The 20,017-nt window shown below is 31.3% G+C and overlaps 1 protein-coding gene and 1 pseudogene across 1 annotated transcript in view; both read right to left on the minus strand.

Annotated features, from left to right (window-relative positions):
• The window catches only part of RpS6 (ribosomal protein S6), an 83,104-nt gene that overhangs the window by 38,160 nt on the left and 24,927 nt on the right, over window positions 1-20,017 (minus strand). The window lies entirely within an intron of this gene.
• LOC149375960 (uncharacterized) lies at window positions 6,016-9,039 on the minus strand (annotated as a pseudogene).

The raw sequence follows: 20,017 nt of genomic DNA on the forward strand, positions 1-20,017 counted from the left end.
TTTAAACGCTTTATTATAAACAAAGCTTTGTTTACATTTCTTCTGCATTGATTCAATAAATCTATTCCTATTTATTATAAATTAATCAACGATTCACGAGTTGTGCGACTGTTTAATTATAATTTAGAAAAAGTTATAACTAAATTAGGGCTAACGAGCGATTTTTTTGTCATTTTTTGATATAATGTGAGTTAACTTTTGTTTATATTTTTTCTGCGTTATAGTAAATGTCCCTATTCGTGGAATATGTCCCTATTTATGGAATATGAAAATTCATATATTTGTTATATAAATTACTTGATGAAAAAATTGTGGTAGTTTTAAATTATATGTATCTTTATAAATTCACCAGAAAAATTATGAGTCTGAAGCTAGCCGCTTATTTAGAGCCACCGTTTCACGATTTACAGAGGTTCTCAATCCGAATACCAAGCATCAAGAATCACCCTAATAAACCAATTCACAGTTCACAGGTCCATAAAAACAGAGTATATAACAAGTATACATACAGAAAAAGCACAAACGTAACCTTATATATAGTTATTTGAAAAAAGAAATGCTTCTAATACGAGTTCTTACATTAGATAGTGCCACTTTAACAGTGCATATTGCGGTCTAAAGCAGTAATTTAAACAAAAATATTTTCTTGAGTTCTTTGCTCTTTCTACTACTAAATATATACACTAAATTACAGAACAGTTTTAAAGAAAAAATACTATTCCAACAAAAGGTTAAACAAATCAAGCACCCTTCCTGCCTCGCCAAATCAGCTGATGACTAAAAAAAATTATTTTAGTTAAAAAAATAAGAGTGTTTATAAAAAATAATTTAAATAATTTATGTTGGTGTCTTGAATACATCGGCAATGTTTAAGTAAAATAACACTTGCCAATAAAAAGTTATTAACAAATCAAACACCCTTCCTACGTCACCAAATCGGCTGACGTCCAAGAAGAATTACTGTAGCGTCTACTTCTTCTTAAAAATCGTTACAAATGTTCTTCTTAGTGTTTTAAACGCATAGGCAAAGTTTTAAAACAAGAACACTTGACAAAAAAAAGTTAGTAACAATTTAAGCACTCTTCCTCCGTAGCCAAATAAGCTGATGACTGAGAAAAATTACTGTAGCTTCGGAACGAAGAATGTTTTTTTTTATAAAAATAGTTTTTATTGTTAACCTCAATGTGTTCAACCCACAGGCAAAGTTATAGAAAAGAACACGTTACAAAAAAAAGTTATTAACAAATCAAGCACCCTTCCTACGTAGTCAAATAAGCTGATGACTGAGAAAAATTACTATAGCTTTGAGAGTAAGAGCGTTCTTTTCATAAAAATCAGTACAATGGTTTATCTTAGTGTCTTAAACGCATAGGCAATGTTTAAAAAAAAAAACACATTTCAAAAAAAAATTTTAACAATTTAAGCGGCACTTATAAGTCACCCAATCGGCTGACGTCCACGATTAATTACTGCAGCTTTGAAAATAGGGGTGCTTTTTTTAGTTTCTAGTAGTTCAAGGTAAAATGGGGTATAGTGGGACACTTTTTTAAGCAAAAAAGATCTATTCCTTATTTTTGAAGTTTCACCAATGCTAATTCACCTAAATTTTTTTTCAAATTGAAAATATAGGTCTTTACTGAAGGAAACAATATTTATTGACTGTGCTTATCATTATCCGTTTAATTAAATAATTTTTAAAATAAGTCGTGAAATCTGCAGTAGTGGGACATAGTCTTTGAGGATTACGGCAGTAGTAGGACACTGTATGTGGTAGTAGTGGGACAGTATATGACATGTTATTTGCATGTATGAGAACACAATTTTTTAATTATAAGAGGTGAATTATCACTTTTGAGAGTATCTTAATATTAAAAATAATAGATTAATAGGGATTTGTCTTATATATATATTTTTTTTTAACGATATCACAAAATCCCTACTTACTATGTCCGTTAATAATAAAGGAAAAAATATTGGCAAATACAACATAAACTAAATAATATATTTATTAATAATACAAACTACGAAAATGATAATAGTGAACACAAGTTTAAAATAAATATTAGTTTCTAAGGTCTTAAAACTTTTTTTTCTTTTTTTTTTTTGCTCTGCAATAAATGAACTTCACACGTACTTAATGCTTTTTCATTGTCTTCAAGTTTAGATAAACATTTTTTATTTCCTGTGATATTGAGTCATTATTCGCATTTCGGTTTTCTTATTTAAAATGTTTTTTCTAATTTTCAATTTTCAAGTTATTTTCTTTTTTCGTTCGTAACAGTTTTTTACTCTCTTGAAACTTCTTGTTTAAATTTTTTTCGTACTCTTTAGAGTTTTTATTTCTTCTTTTTCTTGTTTATCAACTAAAACCTACTGCTTTTTTAATGTTTTCTCTTTTATTCAAGTAATGTATCAAATTATTAACAACCGCCACGGGTCAGTTTTCCTCAGCTGCTTCCTTCTTGATCTTAAAATTAAGATTGGTTACAGAAAATATATTTTTTAAAGGATAATTATTTGGTTTTTTTGTGGAGATAAGAAGGAAGTTTTAAAGGATGAAATACCAATTGAAAATATAATGTGAGTAAACTAATACCTGTATTTTTTTGTTGACAATTTTTAGAGGTATTGATTTAGTTCAGTTTTTTTTTTTTTTTAATATTAGTATGATGAAAATTAATTATTGAAATTATACATCATTTCCTGCAAAGTTAATTTTTTTACATTGGGTAGGATGGTTTAACACAGATTGCATAAAGGTTAGGTATCAGATTATGTCTATTTACCAGGTAACAATGCTCTCATTTACTTTACTACTAATCCTACAAATATATTTGAGTTTAATTTTACTATTAAAGATTAGACTGATGACACTCGCACGATTACTATGGTAAAAAGCATGAAATCACAGTCGTTAAATATAGAATTTGATCTTGTCAAGTACTTGTCCCACTACTTCTTAGTTTTTAAAAAAAAGGATGCAGTAGTGGGACAGCAATGATAAGCCTCGTCCCACTTCTACGTGGTGTTTGCAGAAAATAAGGGTGTAGTAGGACAGGCTGTATTTTATGACGAAGTAATTATTTTCAAGACCTACATAATAAAACTTGTTCTTTAGTGTCATATTATTACGTATAAATAGTTTGAACGTACGAAAAAAATTTTATTTTCGGTATATCATCTTGATAGTCAACTTTAGTGTCACATCTAAAATGGGCGAAATGCCTCGATTAAGACGTATGCATCAAAGGAGTGTTTGGACAGCTTAATAACAAAACTTGTTCTTTAGTGTCATATTATTACGTATAAATAGTTTGAACGTACGAAAAAAATTTTATTTTCGGTATATCATCTTGATAGTCAACTTTAGTGTCACATCTAAAATGGGCGAAATGCCTCGATTAAGACGTATGCATCAAAGGAGTGTTTGGACAGCTTGATAAAATACTTTTTTCATTCTCTCTTGAACGTTTACCACAATCAATTTTGGGAGACTTATTTAGCTAAGAGATGAAGGAATATTAGGAAATTTTTTTAAGGATATTTTTTGACAAATGAATTTACCAGTTATGATTTTCTCCTCCTGTCCCACAATACCCTGCAATTTCTGCGTTGTCCCACTATACCCTATTTCACTTTACCTCAGTGTTTTAAACGCATAGGCAAAGTTTGAAGAAAAGAACACTTGCCAAAAAAAAGTTATTAACAATTTAAGTGGCACGTATGAGTCACTGAATCAGCTTACATCCGAAAAAAATTACTGTATTTTTGAAATGAAAGGTGTTTTTTTTATGAAAATCGATGTAATAGTTTATCGGAATGTCTTTAATACATGGGCTAAGTGTCAAATAAAAAAAATTGAATAAAAAGAGTCGTTAACCAATCTAACACCCTTTCTACGTAGCCAAATAAGTTAATGACTGAGAAAAATTACTGTAGTTCCGAAACTAAAAGTTTTCTTTCCATAAAAATCGTTTAAATTTTACATTTAAGTGTCTTTAAGGCAGAGGCAAAGTTTACAAAAAAGAACACGTTACAAAAAAAATTATAAACATTTTTTGCGGTCCTTTCTTCGTCACCGAATTAAGGTAAATGTCCCAATGGCTGAACGCGTAAGGGCCTTAAGATTTGGGAAATCGAAAAAGAAATATACTAATTTTTTTTGACAAGTATATTTTGAATTTTTATAATTATCGTAGTTGCATTTGATACTTAAAAATTTATTTACCTATATTGTATGAAAAATAAAGCGATTAATAGTTACTTAAGTAAGTCATAATTGTCCCAATCGATGAACAAGGTAAACGTGCGGTGTCCCAGCGTTCAGTTTTACCTGTACCAATAATTGAACATAGCGATAACTTTTATTTAAATACGATGATTTTAAGTGAATAAATGATTTTTCCTAATCCTGTTTAAGAAACCTAAGTACACTAATAAGTCGTACATAGTACAATATTAGAAGTACAACGATATTTAGAGAACTAATTTCTATTTATTGAAATAAACGAAAAATTAAAGACATTCACTTCAAAAAAAAAAAAAAAAAAAACCACAGTCAAGTAGAATAAAATGAAGGAATATGGTGTAACTTTTAAGTGGTTGGTTCAACTTTTATATCTTTGAATTTATTTTTTTCTTGCCTTAACTTCTTAATTTCTTCATCTATTTTTTTTCTTCTGATCAATTCTTAATCTCTTTGCTTTTAATTCCTAATTTTTTATTTCTTTTTGCTTTGCTCTTAATAATTTTCTATTTTCTACTGCCTGAGCCTTTTCTAATTTACTGTTGACTATATTTATTTGATTTTTCTGCCACTCTTCTGACGATAATATGAGACAGGACTGTTTTCTTTTTTTATTGAAAACAAGTTCTGGTGGCCAAACAAGAGCTTTCTTTACTGAGAGAGGAACTTGGTCTTGCAAGTTACCCTTTTCTTTCAGGACAGCTAAACAAATACACAAAGGTAAATATAATCAGTTCAGAATAAATAATAAATTAATGCAATTGATGTGAAGCTTACATGTTTTCATAAGACTTGGTGATTCTACGCTACTACTTGTACTAGACTCCATATTTACAGTTTCTTTAATATGTTCGAAATTTTTCTTACATAAATCGTTTGGGTATCCTGAAGCATTTGGATTTTCTAAAGTATTTGGATTTTCTGAAGCATTTTCTTGTAGATTTGATGAAACTGGATTATTAACTGGAAAACAATTTGCAACGTCATCACACAAGTATTGTACATACATTTATAATTTAAGTCATGTTAAAAAATACTAACAACATCCTAACGTCTCTTCAGTCTTAGTGTATACGCATTTCTCAGCTAGATTTGATGGAATCAATATTTGATTATTAACTTCACAAGCATTTGATTTATTTATTATAACTGTGGCTTTTGCATTGACTGAAAAAAGTTCAAGAGTGAGTAAAAATTTAAGTACAAATATCTTAATTTTTTTTTTAAATTCTTGAAAATAATTTTTCTCACCATCTGTTAAATTTTTCAATGGATAAAGTGTTTTATCAGCAGAAACCATTTGTATTATTGAACTTAGAGCAGGTGTCTCATTACTTTGCGTGACATTTATTGGTAGAGGATTTTTTATAGTTACATCATCTGATTCAGCTATGATAATATCAAAATTGTAAGCATTACTTTCTTGATCAACTCTTGATGATTCGAAGTCAGCTAGCTCAGGAGAGGTTTCACCATTAAAACTACTGGTTTTTTTATTTGAATGAATGTCTTTACCTGCATATATTTGGATGAAAAAAGTAAAAAAGTTTGAAAAAATAGTGATATTGAATAAATTCATAATATATTATGAAACTATATTTAAAGTACTAAAATAATGAACAGTACTGTCGTTAATACTAAGCCAATATTGGTACAATCCCTCGATTTTTATGTCTGAAACATTAGTCTTTTCAGAATAAGCTCGATGAAAATCTTTTAAAGTTTCTGATGATAAAAAGGACTCTACATGGTTGAAGTATATTTTGTTTTCAACTTCTACACTGATGTCGGATCCATCGACAGTCTTCTTCATTATTGTCTATTACGTTTTCATCATTTGGAGTAGAGTGCTTTTTATTCTTGTTTAATACATTAAAATTAACAGCATCAGCTGAGAAAGGTGACAGACCACAAGCTTTAAACCCATTGCTTATGGTTGTATCTAAATTTTCCATAGATTCCACTGCATTTAGCAAAATAGGGGCAAAATTTTCTTTTTTTAATTTGTTATTCGGATTATTTAGCCACCACTTGTCAACAGACTTTTTCCACTTAACTTTCATGGGATGAAATACAGCCACATCAAGTGGCTGTAAAATGTGTGTCGCATTTGGGTAAAGGGCAATCAATTCAATTTTATTTTCACTGCAAAATTTAGAAAGCTCTAAAGATGTGTGAGACACATGCCTATCAACGTATAAGATGACAGGAAACTCAATATTATTTTTGACGAGCCACTGATAAAAGTGCTTAGTGATGTACTTGTAAAATGAATCGGAAGTCATCCAACCCCTTTCAGTTGAGCCAGCTACCCATGTAGGAGGCAGAGAATTTGAAGGGCCGGATCGAAGAATGGGATGTGCGCGTGAACTCTCGTGTACTAGCCCCTAAAGTATGCAACCAGATACACTTCCTCACTGATGCCGATTTTTCAACTTTGCATTAAAAAAAAAATACATAAAACGCCAAATCTCAGAATACTTTCAGCGAGAAAGTTTCTTCTATGTAAAAAACGAATACATTCCCGCAAGCAGATTATTGTTTTTTTTTTTAAATCAAAAGTTATGGCGAGTTGAAAGAAGCTCGATCGAGTTTACACTATACGCTGCACTACTAGCTATATATAGATGCAGAGCAGACGCCGCGCAGTGTTGTACGTCTAATTCTGTCGGTACGTAGTTATTCCATCTGGCTGTATAATAATAATAGAAATTACATTAGTGGCAATAATAATGAAATTGATAAATATAACAAAAATTATTATTATAATGTATTGGGTAGCGACAACTTCTTTTGTTTATGTGAATAAGTATTATGTTATATTATAAATTAATAAGACAAGTATAACGTTATTATTAATTACCATAATTTAATAAGATACCAAACGCACTATACATGCATTGATACTAAATGTAATCAATATATTTATAAATTTCTGTTGTTTAGTATGCTTGAAAGATGTATTTGGTAATAGTGAACTTATAAGTAAATAAGAATTTACAAAAAAGTAACAAAGATAATTGAAACAGAATAGAAATAAGTTTTATTCAACATTTACACGACGAGAAGAAATATTGAATGCATTATTATAATATTTACGAAACCATGTTATTCACTGTTACGTTTTTATTTTATTTGTTTTTTTTTTACTGTCTTTTTAGGAGCTTGTCTTGTCGTTTTGAGACGATGATGTGTACGCTTTGCCTTATTTCATCATATAATGTTATTAAAAATTTTTTTAACTATTTATTCAAAGAAATGCTAATAAACATTAACAGAGATGGAAAAGTATGTATGTATCACGAAGTAACTAAATGAATAACATCACGAAAAAAACAGAAGCAGAGATTTTTTAAATCATACTAAAATTCGTTAGTTACGTGAAAATATTATTTACACTGATACGAGCAGCCTTTGCAACATTTGATTGCCAACGGTGTTCATTTCTTAACCACTTCCGTCCTTTTTTTGATTCAAGTCCAGCCATACCTATCGTACACTTAGGTTAGGATATTGATATTTTTTAATACATACGAAGTAAGTACATATAGATTAATACCTACAAAAGCTGTTTACGATGTACTGAACAATGTATATTTTTTCACACTATCGAATACTTTCTGCTACTGTATTATACGTTTACGGTAATTTATTATACGTTAAATCGTAACAATGATTAGCAAGAAAAAGACGTTACTGCAAAATATTAACACACTCTAAAAAGGATATTATCTATATACCATTGCGCGGCGTCTGCTCTGCATCTATATATAGCTAGTAGTGCAGCGTATAGTGTAAACTCGATCGAGCTTCTTTCAACTCGCCATAACTTTTGATTGAAAAAAAAAAACATTAATCTGCTTGCGGGAATGTATTCTTTTTTTACATAGAAGAAACTTTCTCGCTGAAAGTATTCTGAGATTAGGCGTTTTATGTATTTTTTTTTATTGCAAAGTTGAAAAATCGGCATCAGTGAGGAAGTGTATCTGGTTGCATACTTTAGGGGCTAGTACACGAGAGTTCACGCGCACATCCCATTCTTCGATCCGGCCCTTCATTTGTGATGTAGGCTGGCATTCTTTCATACCAGAAAAGAATGAAAGGGGGAAGCATGGTTCCACTTGCGTTCACTGTGAACAAGACAGTTAAGCTCTCTTTTTCGTCCCCATCTGTGACCTTGTACACAGATTAAGATCCTCTTCGAGCAAGCACGCAATCAGCCTTTGGCACTAAAAAAAAGGCACTTTCATCGAGATTAAATATTCTTGAGGGATCAATTTGAAGAAGTCCTTTTTTTCCAGATACTTATGTACATTTGAAAACCACTGCCTCAATACTTCTTCTGTTGCAGAAACACGGCTAGTGCTTAAATTTTGTGCTACTCGAGTTGTTATTTCTGGATGTCTGCGACAAAAACTTTCGTACCAATGTCTTCCAGGCTTGTAGTTTTTGAAAAGAGTTTCGCGTTTAGTATTTTTTACCAAATTTTGTACACAGTGGAGTAGAACCGATTTTGTTATGGGAAATCCTCTTTCACCACAATAAATTATCCATTTAACCAACATTTTCTCTTTATCACAGGATAAATAAGTACTTCGACCTAATTCTGCTGAGACTGGTGTTGAGAAATTCATTTTTGTATGCAAGGTACTTTTTGGTATTCCAAACATTGCAGCTGCTTTTGATGCAGATGTTCCTTTTTCAGTTTCAGCAATAGCCTTGTATACATCTTCTTCACTGTACTGTTTAGTACTCTTTACTTTTCTTGTTTTTTGTATCTTGCCAGTGCTCATTCTGGAAATCAACCTGTTAAATTAAATAGTTTTTTGCAAGTATGTATCTGGTGACAAAAAAAAGAGTGTTTAAACATTATGTACAACTTACTTTATTTTCAGCTTATGAATTTCAAGACCAGAATACAATAAAAAATTATGTAGTAAATATTTGCAGCAAGTAATTTTAAGACTTTGAACACTGTTTCAGCACCATTTGTGCACTTTTCTTCAAAAAAACACGTTGACTAAAGTTAAAAAATCACGTTCATCTTTTGGGCACTTGACAACAGAGTCCTATACCAATGACTGAACGTAGTCGTTCATAAACTGGTCCACTGTTAGTTTACATGTACTAAAAGGTAGACGCGTATAATTTTAATAAAAAAGTAAAAATACTTGGTTGGATATTATTTTTTAGTAAGTGCAAAACTCACGTAGATTTCAGCAGTATCTCGTATCAACACAAGATCCTTATAGTAATAATCTGACAGTCTTACCAAGTACTGTACTTTTGTTAGCAGACGGCTTAAGATAGCCTGTGCAATTCAAGCGAGTTATAAACAATTTTAATACCAGTATTATTTGGAGGTATAATTATTCGTTTTGCTCGCTCGAAATGTTTTACGCGCTTACTTTATTCTGTTAGAAACATATTAAATTTTAGTTGGCCAATAAGTAATCAATAATAACAGTAGGATTAATAAAATATTTCCTTGTGTTCAGCCACTGGGCACGTTCAGCCATTGGGACATTCACCTTAGCTGACGTCCGAGAAAAATTACTGTAGCTTCAAATCTATGATTGTTTTTTAAGTAAGAATGGATGATTTAGTTGACCTTCGTCTTCTGAGTACTTTAAACAAGTTTTTGCAAAGTAATGCCCTTTAAAAAACGTTATGTGTAAATCTTGAAGTTCTTCTATATTATCGAATATGCTGATGGCTGTACAAAATTACCTTAGCATTAATCCTAATAATGTTTATCGTGAAAAAATTACTTTGCTAGGTAATCTTGTAGTGCCTCGGAAAAGCTTGCACAGTTACAGCAAATGAGTCCTTTTATAAAATAATTATAACTAAATGTAGAAACAGCTTAAAAAAAGCTACTCCTAGGAAAATTGGTGAAAAAATAGTTTTCTAAAAAAAGTTTCAAACAAGTTCATAATCATATACAGTATGTCGAATCAGTCATTTAATTTTTCTATCTTATTGTGACTTTGAAGGTTTAAATATTTGTGCTATTAAATTGTTTATTTTAGTAATTGTTAGTGTTTTAAGCGTTTGTGTAGTATTGTGGCTAAAGAACACTGTCAGAATTATAGTTACGTATAAATTAAGGATTCTTTACGATTATTTAATAACTGTTTCATTTTACAACTAGAAATGAATTTGATTTTTTTGTTTTACGAACAGTCTTCTGTTATTGTATAAACAATTGTTGCAATAAATAAAAAAATTTTCTGAGTTGGCTCTGTCTTTTACCGAGCATTCGACATGATTCAACGAGCGGACTACTACCGTCTGTTTAGGCTCTCGTAAACGTGTATTTAACCTGCGCTTACACTGGTGCGACTGTATGGCCTTATTTCTTTGCTTGCTTCTCTCTTCTACCACCGGTGTTTATATATGTAGCCGAGCGTGGCTCAGCTGGCTAAGTTGTGGGTTGGAACGCGGCAGACCACGATTCGATTCCTGGCAAGTGCAACTTTGTACACAAACATGCACGCACGCACACACAAACACAAGATAGTGCCACAGAGGTACTTTTTCGAAGAAATATATATAACGAGAGAAAGTAGGGGCGGCTAAATAAGAAAATTGCGAGGTTACATGTATCGAGATGTTTTACGCCCAAATTAATCTTTTTGTCCAAGCTTGTCCAGATGCATCTGAATAACGCTCTCATGTGTACTGACCCATAATCTTTGCGCTGTCACTTGTCACCACGTGCAGATGCTTGCACTGCTTGCGCTTGTTTCTGAATTTTTCGTTTTATTTTGTTATACACATATAAGTGACGTTCTCGTAATATAATATTTTTCAATATTCTATCTGTATTAGTAAATGGCCGTTAACAGCATAAGAACTTTTATTAAATTCGATTACGAAGCTTTAGTATGTAGCATTCAAAAATTAGGTACATTCTTTGATTGAGCCATTATTATTTACAGTGTGGGTACGTATGTTTTTTTGTAACTGTGTCAGTTTCAGCTTAACTTAAATCAGCATTTTGTCGTGTAAATTTTGTGTCTAGGTAATTGTTTTTATTGACGTTGTGAACAGCTTTATATTTTACATGATTTGAGGGATTTCCTAAGTGCATATATTCCACATCACATCGATGGATGAAACTTGAAAATTGGTTTCGCTCTTTTGTTCCGTTTATCGAGTCAAATAGCATCGATCCTGATGCTATGTTGTGATGTTGGTGTCAGAAATTTACAATGAAAAGAAAATATTCTATTTTTGGATAAAATTACTTTTTTACAATATTTTATGTTTTGGTGCGACGACACTTAAATTTGGAAATTTTCCGAAACGACACTTGGAAATTGAATTTACTTCTAAAACAGCCCAATATGTTGAAAAATATCATAGACTAGTGTTAATAACTTCTAATAATAGAAATAAATCGCAAAAAGGTCAAATAATAATAATAATAATAATAATAATAATAATAATAATGTTTTAATCCACAGCTAAAATTTTTACACGCAACCATGCTAATTTTCATACATACAAGTTTACAAAAAAGAGGCCCTGATACGTAGCTGAAGTTAGCTCCACGAGAAATTAGCCCCACTTAAGGAAGAATTGCACGTGCAGGACCGCTAGGCACTAAAACTTTGTTATTAGCTTATTCACCCTTAAAACCAATAAACATTGTGATTTAATACCACCGGTACCTCTATGCAATTTCAAGGCCAGCAAAGGCCGCCAGGCTACACAGTATTTCGTCAATACGTTTATACGCATGTAAGCAAAAAAAAAAAATTTATATGTATTTTTGTACCCTTAGGCCTCTTTAAAACCAAATAGAATTTGTATCTTTTAATGGCACTGCATCTAGCCCCACGCCAAAGCAGTTTCATAAGGCTATAATTAATACGTTCACGACTTATTTGTGTTATTAGGAGTTATCAATACTATGCTACAGTATTTTACAACAGATTTGGCTGCTTCGTAATTTTTTTTTTTAATTTCTTGATTTAGTTATCGGAATATTCCTAACTGAAGTGTCATTTTGTGAGCCATTCAGACGTTTACAAAGATTTTATAAGTCACGTGTTCTTATACATGCAATGCTCTTACAGAACGGTTAACAGTGTAATTGAAGAATGAGTGGTATAGTTGATGTGTGCAAGTCGTTGAAGAAATATGCTGATACCACCATACAAAAGCTCATGGAAAAGTCTAAGACATGTGCCAGTGGTGGCCGCTTCAAGCAATATCCTCCCATATTATTGAAATCAGGTAGCACACATAAATTTAAGGCTGCGCAGAAGTAGCGCACAATAAATAGCGGTTTTACAATCATGGTTATTATATATCAAACGTACGTTTTTCTTCCTTTTATTGTCTTACGTTGTTTTAAACTAATGTTGGATTATTTGGAAAATTTAGTCTTCCATTGTATAAATTTGTTGCTGACACATTTCTACATCCAGTATTGTTGGTACATTTCATAAACCAAAGTATTATATACTGTAATGATAGATGCAAATGCTAACTTATATTTTTTTTGTTAATTCATCATGAAAGTAACAGAAGAAAAATTACTTAGTATAGTAAAAAAAATTAATATTTTTGATAATAATCGTCGAATTCGTCAACGGAATGATCAAGTTTGGGATGTGATAAAAAATAATTTGAACTTCGATATAGATAAAAAAAACCTAATTTTCAAAATTTATATTAAATAAAAACAATATTGTACAAAAATTGACCAACATAGAAGTGTCCAAAGATAACTTTGATTTTAGTAGCAGTATTGAAACAGACGTAGTGAATAAAAACCAGCCAAATGAATGTGTTTCTCTAGTAGACCAGTTGGCGGAGATTTTTGCCTGTATTTTCCGGGCAGTAGCAATGTTTCGATTGATTCTTATGTATTTTTTACCGTATAATACAATTATCGTTACCCGTTCTTTGTAAAAGTTGTGCTTCATTTTTTAATTTAACAATTTGTGAAAAAAAAGATTTTTTTTTACATTTTCCTTTAAATCTCCTTTCCTGTGCATTTTTAGCATTATGCATGTACATAGTTTTTTGTTCCTTACTTAATTATCTACAAAATGAGATCTGGTGCGATATCTCAAGTGCCGTGTTAACCTGCAAATTGCGTTGTAAGTTGAAAAAGTGCGTTTTTTTAAACATTCAATATCTCAACAATTAAAATACCTAGGAGCTTGAAATTCTCAGAAAATATTGCTATTACTAATACAAATAACTGCACCAAATTCCAAAACGATCGCTTTTTAACTTTTAGAGTTATTAACGACCAAAATTTATTTCGAAGCCTAATTGCATAATGCGTCAAAGTTGCTGTGATCGTCTAATTTTGATCTAACTGGTCTCAAAAATTCAAAAAACTATTCAAATTTAATATTCCGTTTGAATTTTAAAAAAAAGTTAATTAGAACCTATTATATAGCGATGTGTTTAACACTAGTAGTTTTAAACACACGTATAAAACTATATAACTTTTGCAAAAATCAATATTGATGATTCTCGTTTGCACAACTTTGAAGCTGGTATTTTTTTAAAAATTAAAAAAAAAAAAAGTTGTCCTAGCATGCACGGGAGCTGAAATAATTTTTTTTTTTTGAAAAATTTGTGTGGACGTATTATACGTCGTACAGCGGTCAGGTTTTGAGGGATTTAAGTTCAATACTTGTACTTTCAATAAAAAAATATATATTGTACCTGCAGCGCATCAAATAGTATAAAATAACAATTGTTGAAGTTGACCGTGCGAGAGCCGAGCGCGCCGGCCGATGTGTGCTGCAGAGGTGGGGGGAGCGACTGCGGCGGCGGCGGCTCTCCGAGCGCAGCTCGGCGACAAGAGAGCAAGTGGTTTCAAATCATTCATTCTCGTTAAAATATCATTTTCTCAGCTTCCTCTGCACGTACAAAAATCCTTTTGGAATCGATTTGGATTAGCTTGACGATATATTATCGATGGTTATTACTATTTGTATGGACGATTAAGGTTTTCGTCTTTATCAGTTGGTTAATGCAAAGCAATTATAATGCACTAAAAAAATGCCGTTAAATACGGTTTTTAAACATTATTATTCAAAGTAATGTAAAAATTTCAAAGCACTGTTTCCCTCGTCTCTGTACTATAATTTAGGAAAATAATTCTTAATCCTTTTTGAAATTAGGCGAGCTGCGTGCTCTCTTATCAACGGTTCTCAACCATGTAGGTGCTTTTGCGTTTACTTATTCCGACTTAGAATCACGTCACACAATTCATGTCCTCTCGTTTAGTGCTATACAACGTTTTGCTCCGAAATAAATAAGTGTGCGCACAGTGGATAATAATGTTGTGTATATTACAAACTCCTTAACATTATTAACTGTTGAACGAATTATTTCTACAAGTTCATTACGATAACACGTAAATATTGTGTAACAGATAATATTATCATCATTACATTATTTTAGATATAATTGAAAAAAATTTCTTGACTAATGTTAAACATAAGCTTTAAATTTGAGACGAAAACCTTAATCGTCCATACAAATAGTAATAACCATCGATAATATATCGTCAAGCTAATCCAAATCGATTCCTAAAGGATTTTTGTACGTGCAGAGGAAGCTGAGAAAATGATATTTTAACGAGAATGAATGATTTGAAACCACTTGCTCTCTTGTCGCCGAGCTGCGCTCGGAGAGCCACCGCCGCCGCAGTCGCTCCCCCCACCTCTGCAACACACGTCGGCCAGTGCGCTCGGCTCTCGCACGGTCAACTTCAACAATTGTTATTTTATACTATTTGATGCGCTGCAGGTACAATATATATTTTTTTATTGAAAGTACAAGTATTGAACTTAAATCCCTTAAAACCTGACCGCTGTACGACGTATAATACGTCCACACGAATTTTTCAAAAAAAAAAAATTATTTCAGCTCCCGTGCATGCTAGGACAACTTTTTTTTTTTTAATTTTTAAAAAAATACCAGCTTCAAAGTTGTGCAAACGAGAATCATCAATATTGATTTTTGCAAAAGTTATATAGTTTTATACGTGTGTTTAAAACTACTAGTGTTAAACACATCGCTATAAAATAGGTTCTAATTAACTTTCTTTTAAAATTCAAACGGAATATTAAATTTGAATAGTTTTTTGAATTTTTGAGACCAGTTAGATCAAAATTAGACGATCACAGCAACTTTGACGCATTATGCAATTAAGCTTCGAAATAAATTTTGGTCGTTAATAACTCTAAAAGTTAAAAAGCGATCGTTTTGGAATTTGGTGCAGTTATTTGTATTAGTAATAGCAATATTTTCTGAGAATTTCAAGCTCCTAGGTATTTTAATTGTGGAGATATTGAATGTTTAAAAAACGCACTTTTTCAACTTACAACGCAATTTGCAGGTTAACACGGCACTTGAGATATCGCACCAGATCTCATTTTGTAGATAATTAAGTAAGGAACAAAAAACTATGTACATGCATAATGCTAAAAATGCACAGGAAAGGAGATTTAAAGGAAAATGTAAAAAAAATCTTTTTTTTCACAAATTGTTAAATTAAAAAATGAAGCACAACTTTTACAAAGAACGGGTAACGATAATCGTATTTTACGGCAAAAAATACATAAGAATCAATCGAAACATTGCTACCGCCCGGAAAATGCACGTTTTCATATTATTTCGTCCCCGTCGTCTGGTCTATAGTCGGCTCTTTAACAGATAATGAGACTAAAAATGTCATGCAGACAAAATTTCAGGATACAACGCTATTTACGTCTGAGTAGGATAAGGATTTTCAGTCATAAGTCATACCAGTAACTTTAAAAATAGTGATTAAGTTGGTAAAAATGATAACACGAGTGACAGCTTCTCTGATCTTAATGATAGTATTGAGCTTGATAATTCTTTGTTAAATACTCGTGAAGAGCGTTCATTCCAATTAACAAAAGAGTTTTTAATACAATTTTGGAAGAGTGATGCTAGGTTTGAAAGTGGATGGACTACAGAATTTTTCAAAATTTTTGTGACTATTGAGAGAAAATGTATTGTATCTATAGAGAGACATAGACTGCAAGGAGTGTCGCAAAAAACAATTTTTAGTTGTAGACGCTCACTGTAAATTTGAAAATTGTTATAAATTTCGATTTGAAATCTTAGAACCTATCTCCCTTGATAGTGAGAGCATTGTGCATGTCAAGTACAATGGTGCCTATAATCATTTAGCAGATGTATGTGAGCGTCGATTCATAAAAGGTGACCAAAGAATTAATACAGCTGAAAAATTGGATTGCACCCACGCAAATGTTTTAGCAGGTATAATGTTGGCTAACCTACCTGAAGACGTACTCGTTAGTGGGAATCGGAATGATGCATCATCAGCACAAATTTTGCATAACATAAAATTTTAAATCGAAGAAAAAAAAAGATCTAGATAAAGATTTGTACATATTTTTAATTAAGTTAAAAAAAACAAATTTGAAGAAGATGTAACTTTCAATGGCAAGTATATAAACGGTTTTATACAAGGATGTACTATCTACCCACATTCAACGTGACTCTCTTTATGGAACAACAGATTTTATTGCTTGTTAATACTGCAAAAGAGAGAAAATTTGGCTTACATTTTGATGCTACCGGATCTGTTTTTGCGAAACCCCCTGAATCAGAAACAAGAATTTTTATTATTATTCACTCGTTATGGAAGGGACTCTTCCGTACTACCCATTACGGTCTGCAGTTTTGATTAAAAATTTTGGAATTCGAAGAAATTTCAATGCTGCAGTAGAAAGTTGGAATAAAACATTAAAAAAATTTGTTTTTTCTGGTGAAACAAAGCAAGTTATACCAAGAGATAATGTCGCCATGAGATTAGTCCAACAAAATCATAATCGACTGACATCCCGGCAACAGAAAAATCGACAAAAGAAGAAAATGGAAGTGTCGAAAAAAATGATTCATCACCTAGTGATACCGAATACGAACCTATTAAAAAACTTCAAAGAAATAGTAAAAAAAAAAAAAAAAGAAAGAAAAAACTTAAATACTTTTATTTATACATTTGCTACTTGTGAAAAAAAAAAAAATGACAGCACCTTATCTGTATGCAGTGAGATTGACTTACCGGAAAAACCTGACAAAATCCAAGATAGCGATGAGATTAATTTCGATTTATGCGAAGAATCTTGGAAAAGGAAAGAATACACTTCATTTAAGGCTGGCTTTACAATTTTAGAGGAATATTATTATGAATGGGAAAATTCTAAAATTACTTATAATACAGAAAAAAAAGTTTCGAGGCAATTGGAACTGATTCAGAAAACATCAAGGATTATGATTTTCCTGCACGAAACGAAACGAGTACATGGAAACCTTGAAGTGAGTTTCAAAATGCTGATTTGAGTAGCGTGGAGTTTGATAGTTTCAAACGCTTTTATATTTCTGGATTTTTAATCGATAAAAATACTATACAGTCGCTGCAACGAGGCCAAATGTTGGACGACAACGTCATCAACGCTTCCTTATAAATAATAAACAATATAGTACAAGATAAAAAATTTTTTCGTTTCGAGTCACCCTTTTTAATTTCATTGCTAAGCAATTTAGAGCGCAATGGCTGCGTTAAGTGGGCTCTGAATGAAAAGCCATGGACATGCACAGTATGAATAATGCCAATGTGTGAAAAGGGACACTGGACTTTGATCGTAGTCATCTTTTCACTAAAATGTATTATTGTTTTCGACTCTTTGCATCGCAGGAACAGTAATGTCGTAAATACTAGACTGTGTGGTTTTATTCAAAGTATTTTTTTAACAAAAGTATAATTTAATTGGGAAGAGTGGACTATTCACTACCCTTGTGATGTTCCTTTACAAACATGTAATTTTGGAGGGGGGAATAATTGTGGAGTGCATGTTTGTGTTTGGGGTTACATCGTAATGACTAATCAGTATGTAATATTTGCGGAAGAAGATATGCTTCATGCACGTGAGCGGATTTACCATACAATGATTAAAGCAAGAGAATCAAATATTACATTAGACGTGTTAGAGCATATAGACGAAAATGAAAAAAAAATACGGGGCAAAAATTCCAAGTTGTTAATGTGAGCAAAATTAAAGTTTCAACTAAACCGCCAGCGGGTAGTATCAGTCTATTCGAAATTATAATTATATGTCCGTGTAATGTATGTTGATTAAGAAAACTGTTGTTAAGAAATACAATAAATTTTTTTCATACTTCTTTCCAGATTTTATTCACCTAAATAGGAGAAAGAATTTTAAAACGACTCTTCATGTTTTTTTGTTAAACACAAACAGTATACCTCAAAGAATAAAAAATAAAAAATAATTTTTAATAAGAGAACCTATATTTTTTGAACTTCAAAATCAGCATTGTGGTTGTCAACTTGTGTTAAAAATAAGAAGCATGCTTAAGTTTTGTCGTAATAAATGCTGTTTTAGTTTAACACTTTTATTAGTACATAGGTTTTTATTTCGGCTTATATATTATACATAGGATAACTTAAACCAAGATAACAATATTCACGGTCTGTCAAACAAGATTAATTGTTACAACTAAGTGTACAATAAGATTAATCATAATCAAAAATTACTAATAAAAATTAGTCACATTGTTTGTGTCCTATGAATATCTAGAATATACCTCAAGCCGCTTAAATTGTTAATAATTTATTTTTGTTATTGGGTTATTTATATTAAACTTTGCCTATATATTTAAGACATTTAGATGAACTATTGAAAAAATTTTCATAAAAAAACACCCCTACTTTTAAAGCTACAGTAATTTATCTTGGACGTCAGCCGATTCGGTGACGTATAAGTATCGCTTAAATTGTTAGTAATTTTTTTTTTTCTAACTCTTCCTATGCATTTAAGACACCAAGATAAACTATTAAAACGATTTTCATGAAAAGGACACTCTTAGTTTTGAAGCTATAGTAATTTTTCTTAGTCATTAGCTTATTTGGCTACGTAGGAAGGGTGCTTGATTTGTTAATAACTTTTTTTTGGTAAGTGTTCTTTTTCTTTAACTTTGCCTATGCGTTTAAAACACTAAGATAAACTATTGTAACGATTTTCAGAAAAAGAACACCCCTACTTTCAAAGCTACAGTAATTTTTCTTGGACGTCAGCCGATTTGGTGACGTAGGAAGGGTGCTTGATTTGTTAATAACTTTTTATTGGCAAGTGTTATTTTACTTAAACATTGCCGATGTATTCAAGACACCAACATAAATTATTTAAATTATTTTTTATAAACACTTTTATTTTTTTAACTAAAATAATTTTTTTTAGTCATCAGCTGATTTGGCGAGGCAGGAAGGGTGCTTGATTTGTTTAACCTTTTGTTGGAATAGTATTTTTTCTTTAAAACTGTTCTGTAATTTAGTGTATATATTTAGTAGTAGAAAGAGCAAAGAACTCAAGAAAATATTTTTGTTTAAATAACTGCTTTAGACCGCAATATGCACTGTTAAAGTGGCACTATCTAATGTAAGAACTCGTATTAGAAGCATTTCTTTTTTCAAATAACTATATATAAGGTTACGTTTGTGCTTTTTCTGTATGTATACTTGTTATATACTCTGTTTTTATGGACCTGTGAACTGTGAATTGGTTTATTAGGGTGATTCTTGATGTTTAGTATTCAAGTTGAGAACCTCTGTTAATCGCAAATTGGCGGCTCTTCATAAGCGGCTAGCTTTAGACTCAAAGAAAAATTTAATTTTACATACAGTAAATGACCAATTTTGAAGATAATTCCATAAAT

This window comes from Copidosoma floridanum, unplaced genomic scaffold (assembly GCF_036245765.1).
Source record: "Copidosoma floridanum isolate Cflo_tuat_1 unplaced genomic scaffold, Cflo_Japanese_pri ptg000002l, whole genome shotgun sequence".
NCBI classification, from domain to species: Eukaryota; Metazoa; Arthropoda; class Insecta; order Hymenoptera; family Encyrtidae; genus Copidosoma; species Copidosoma floridanum.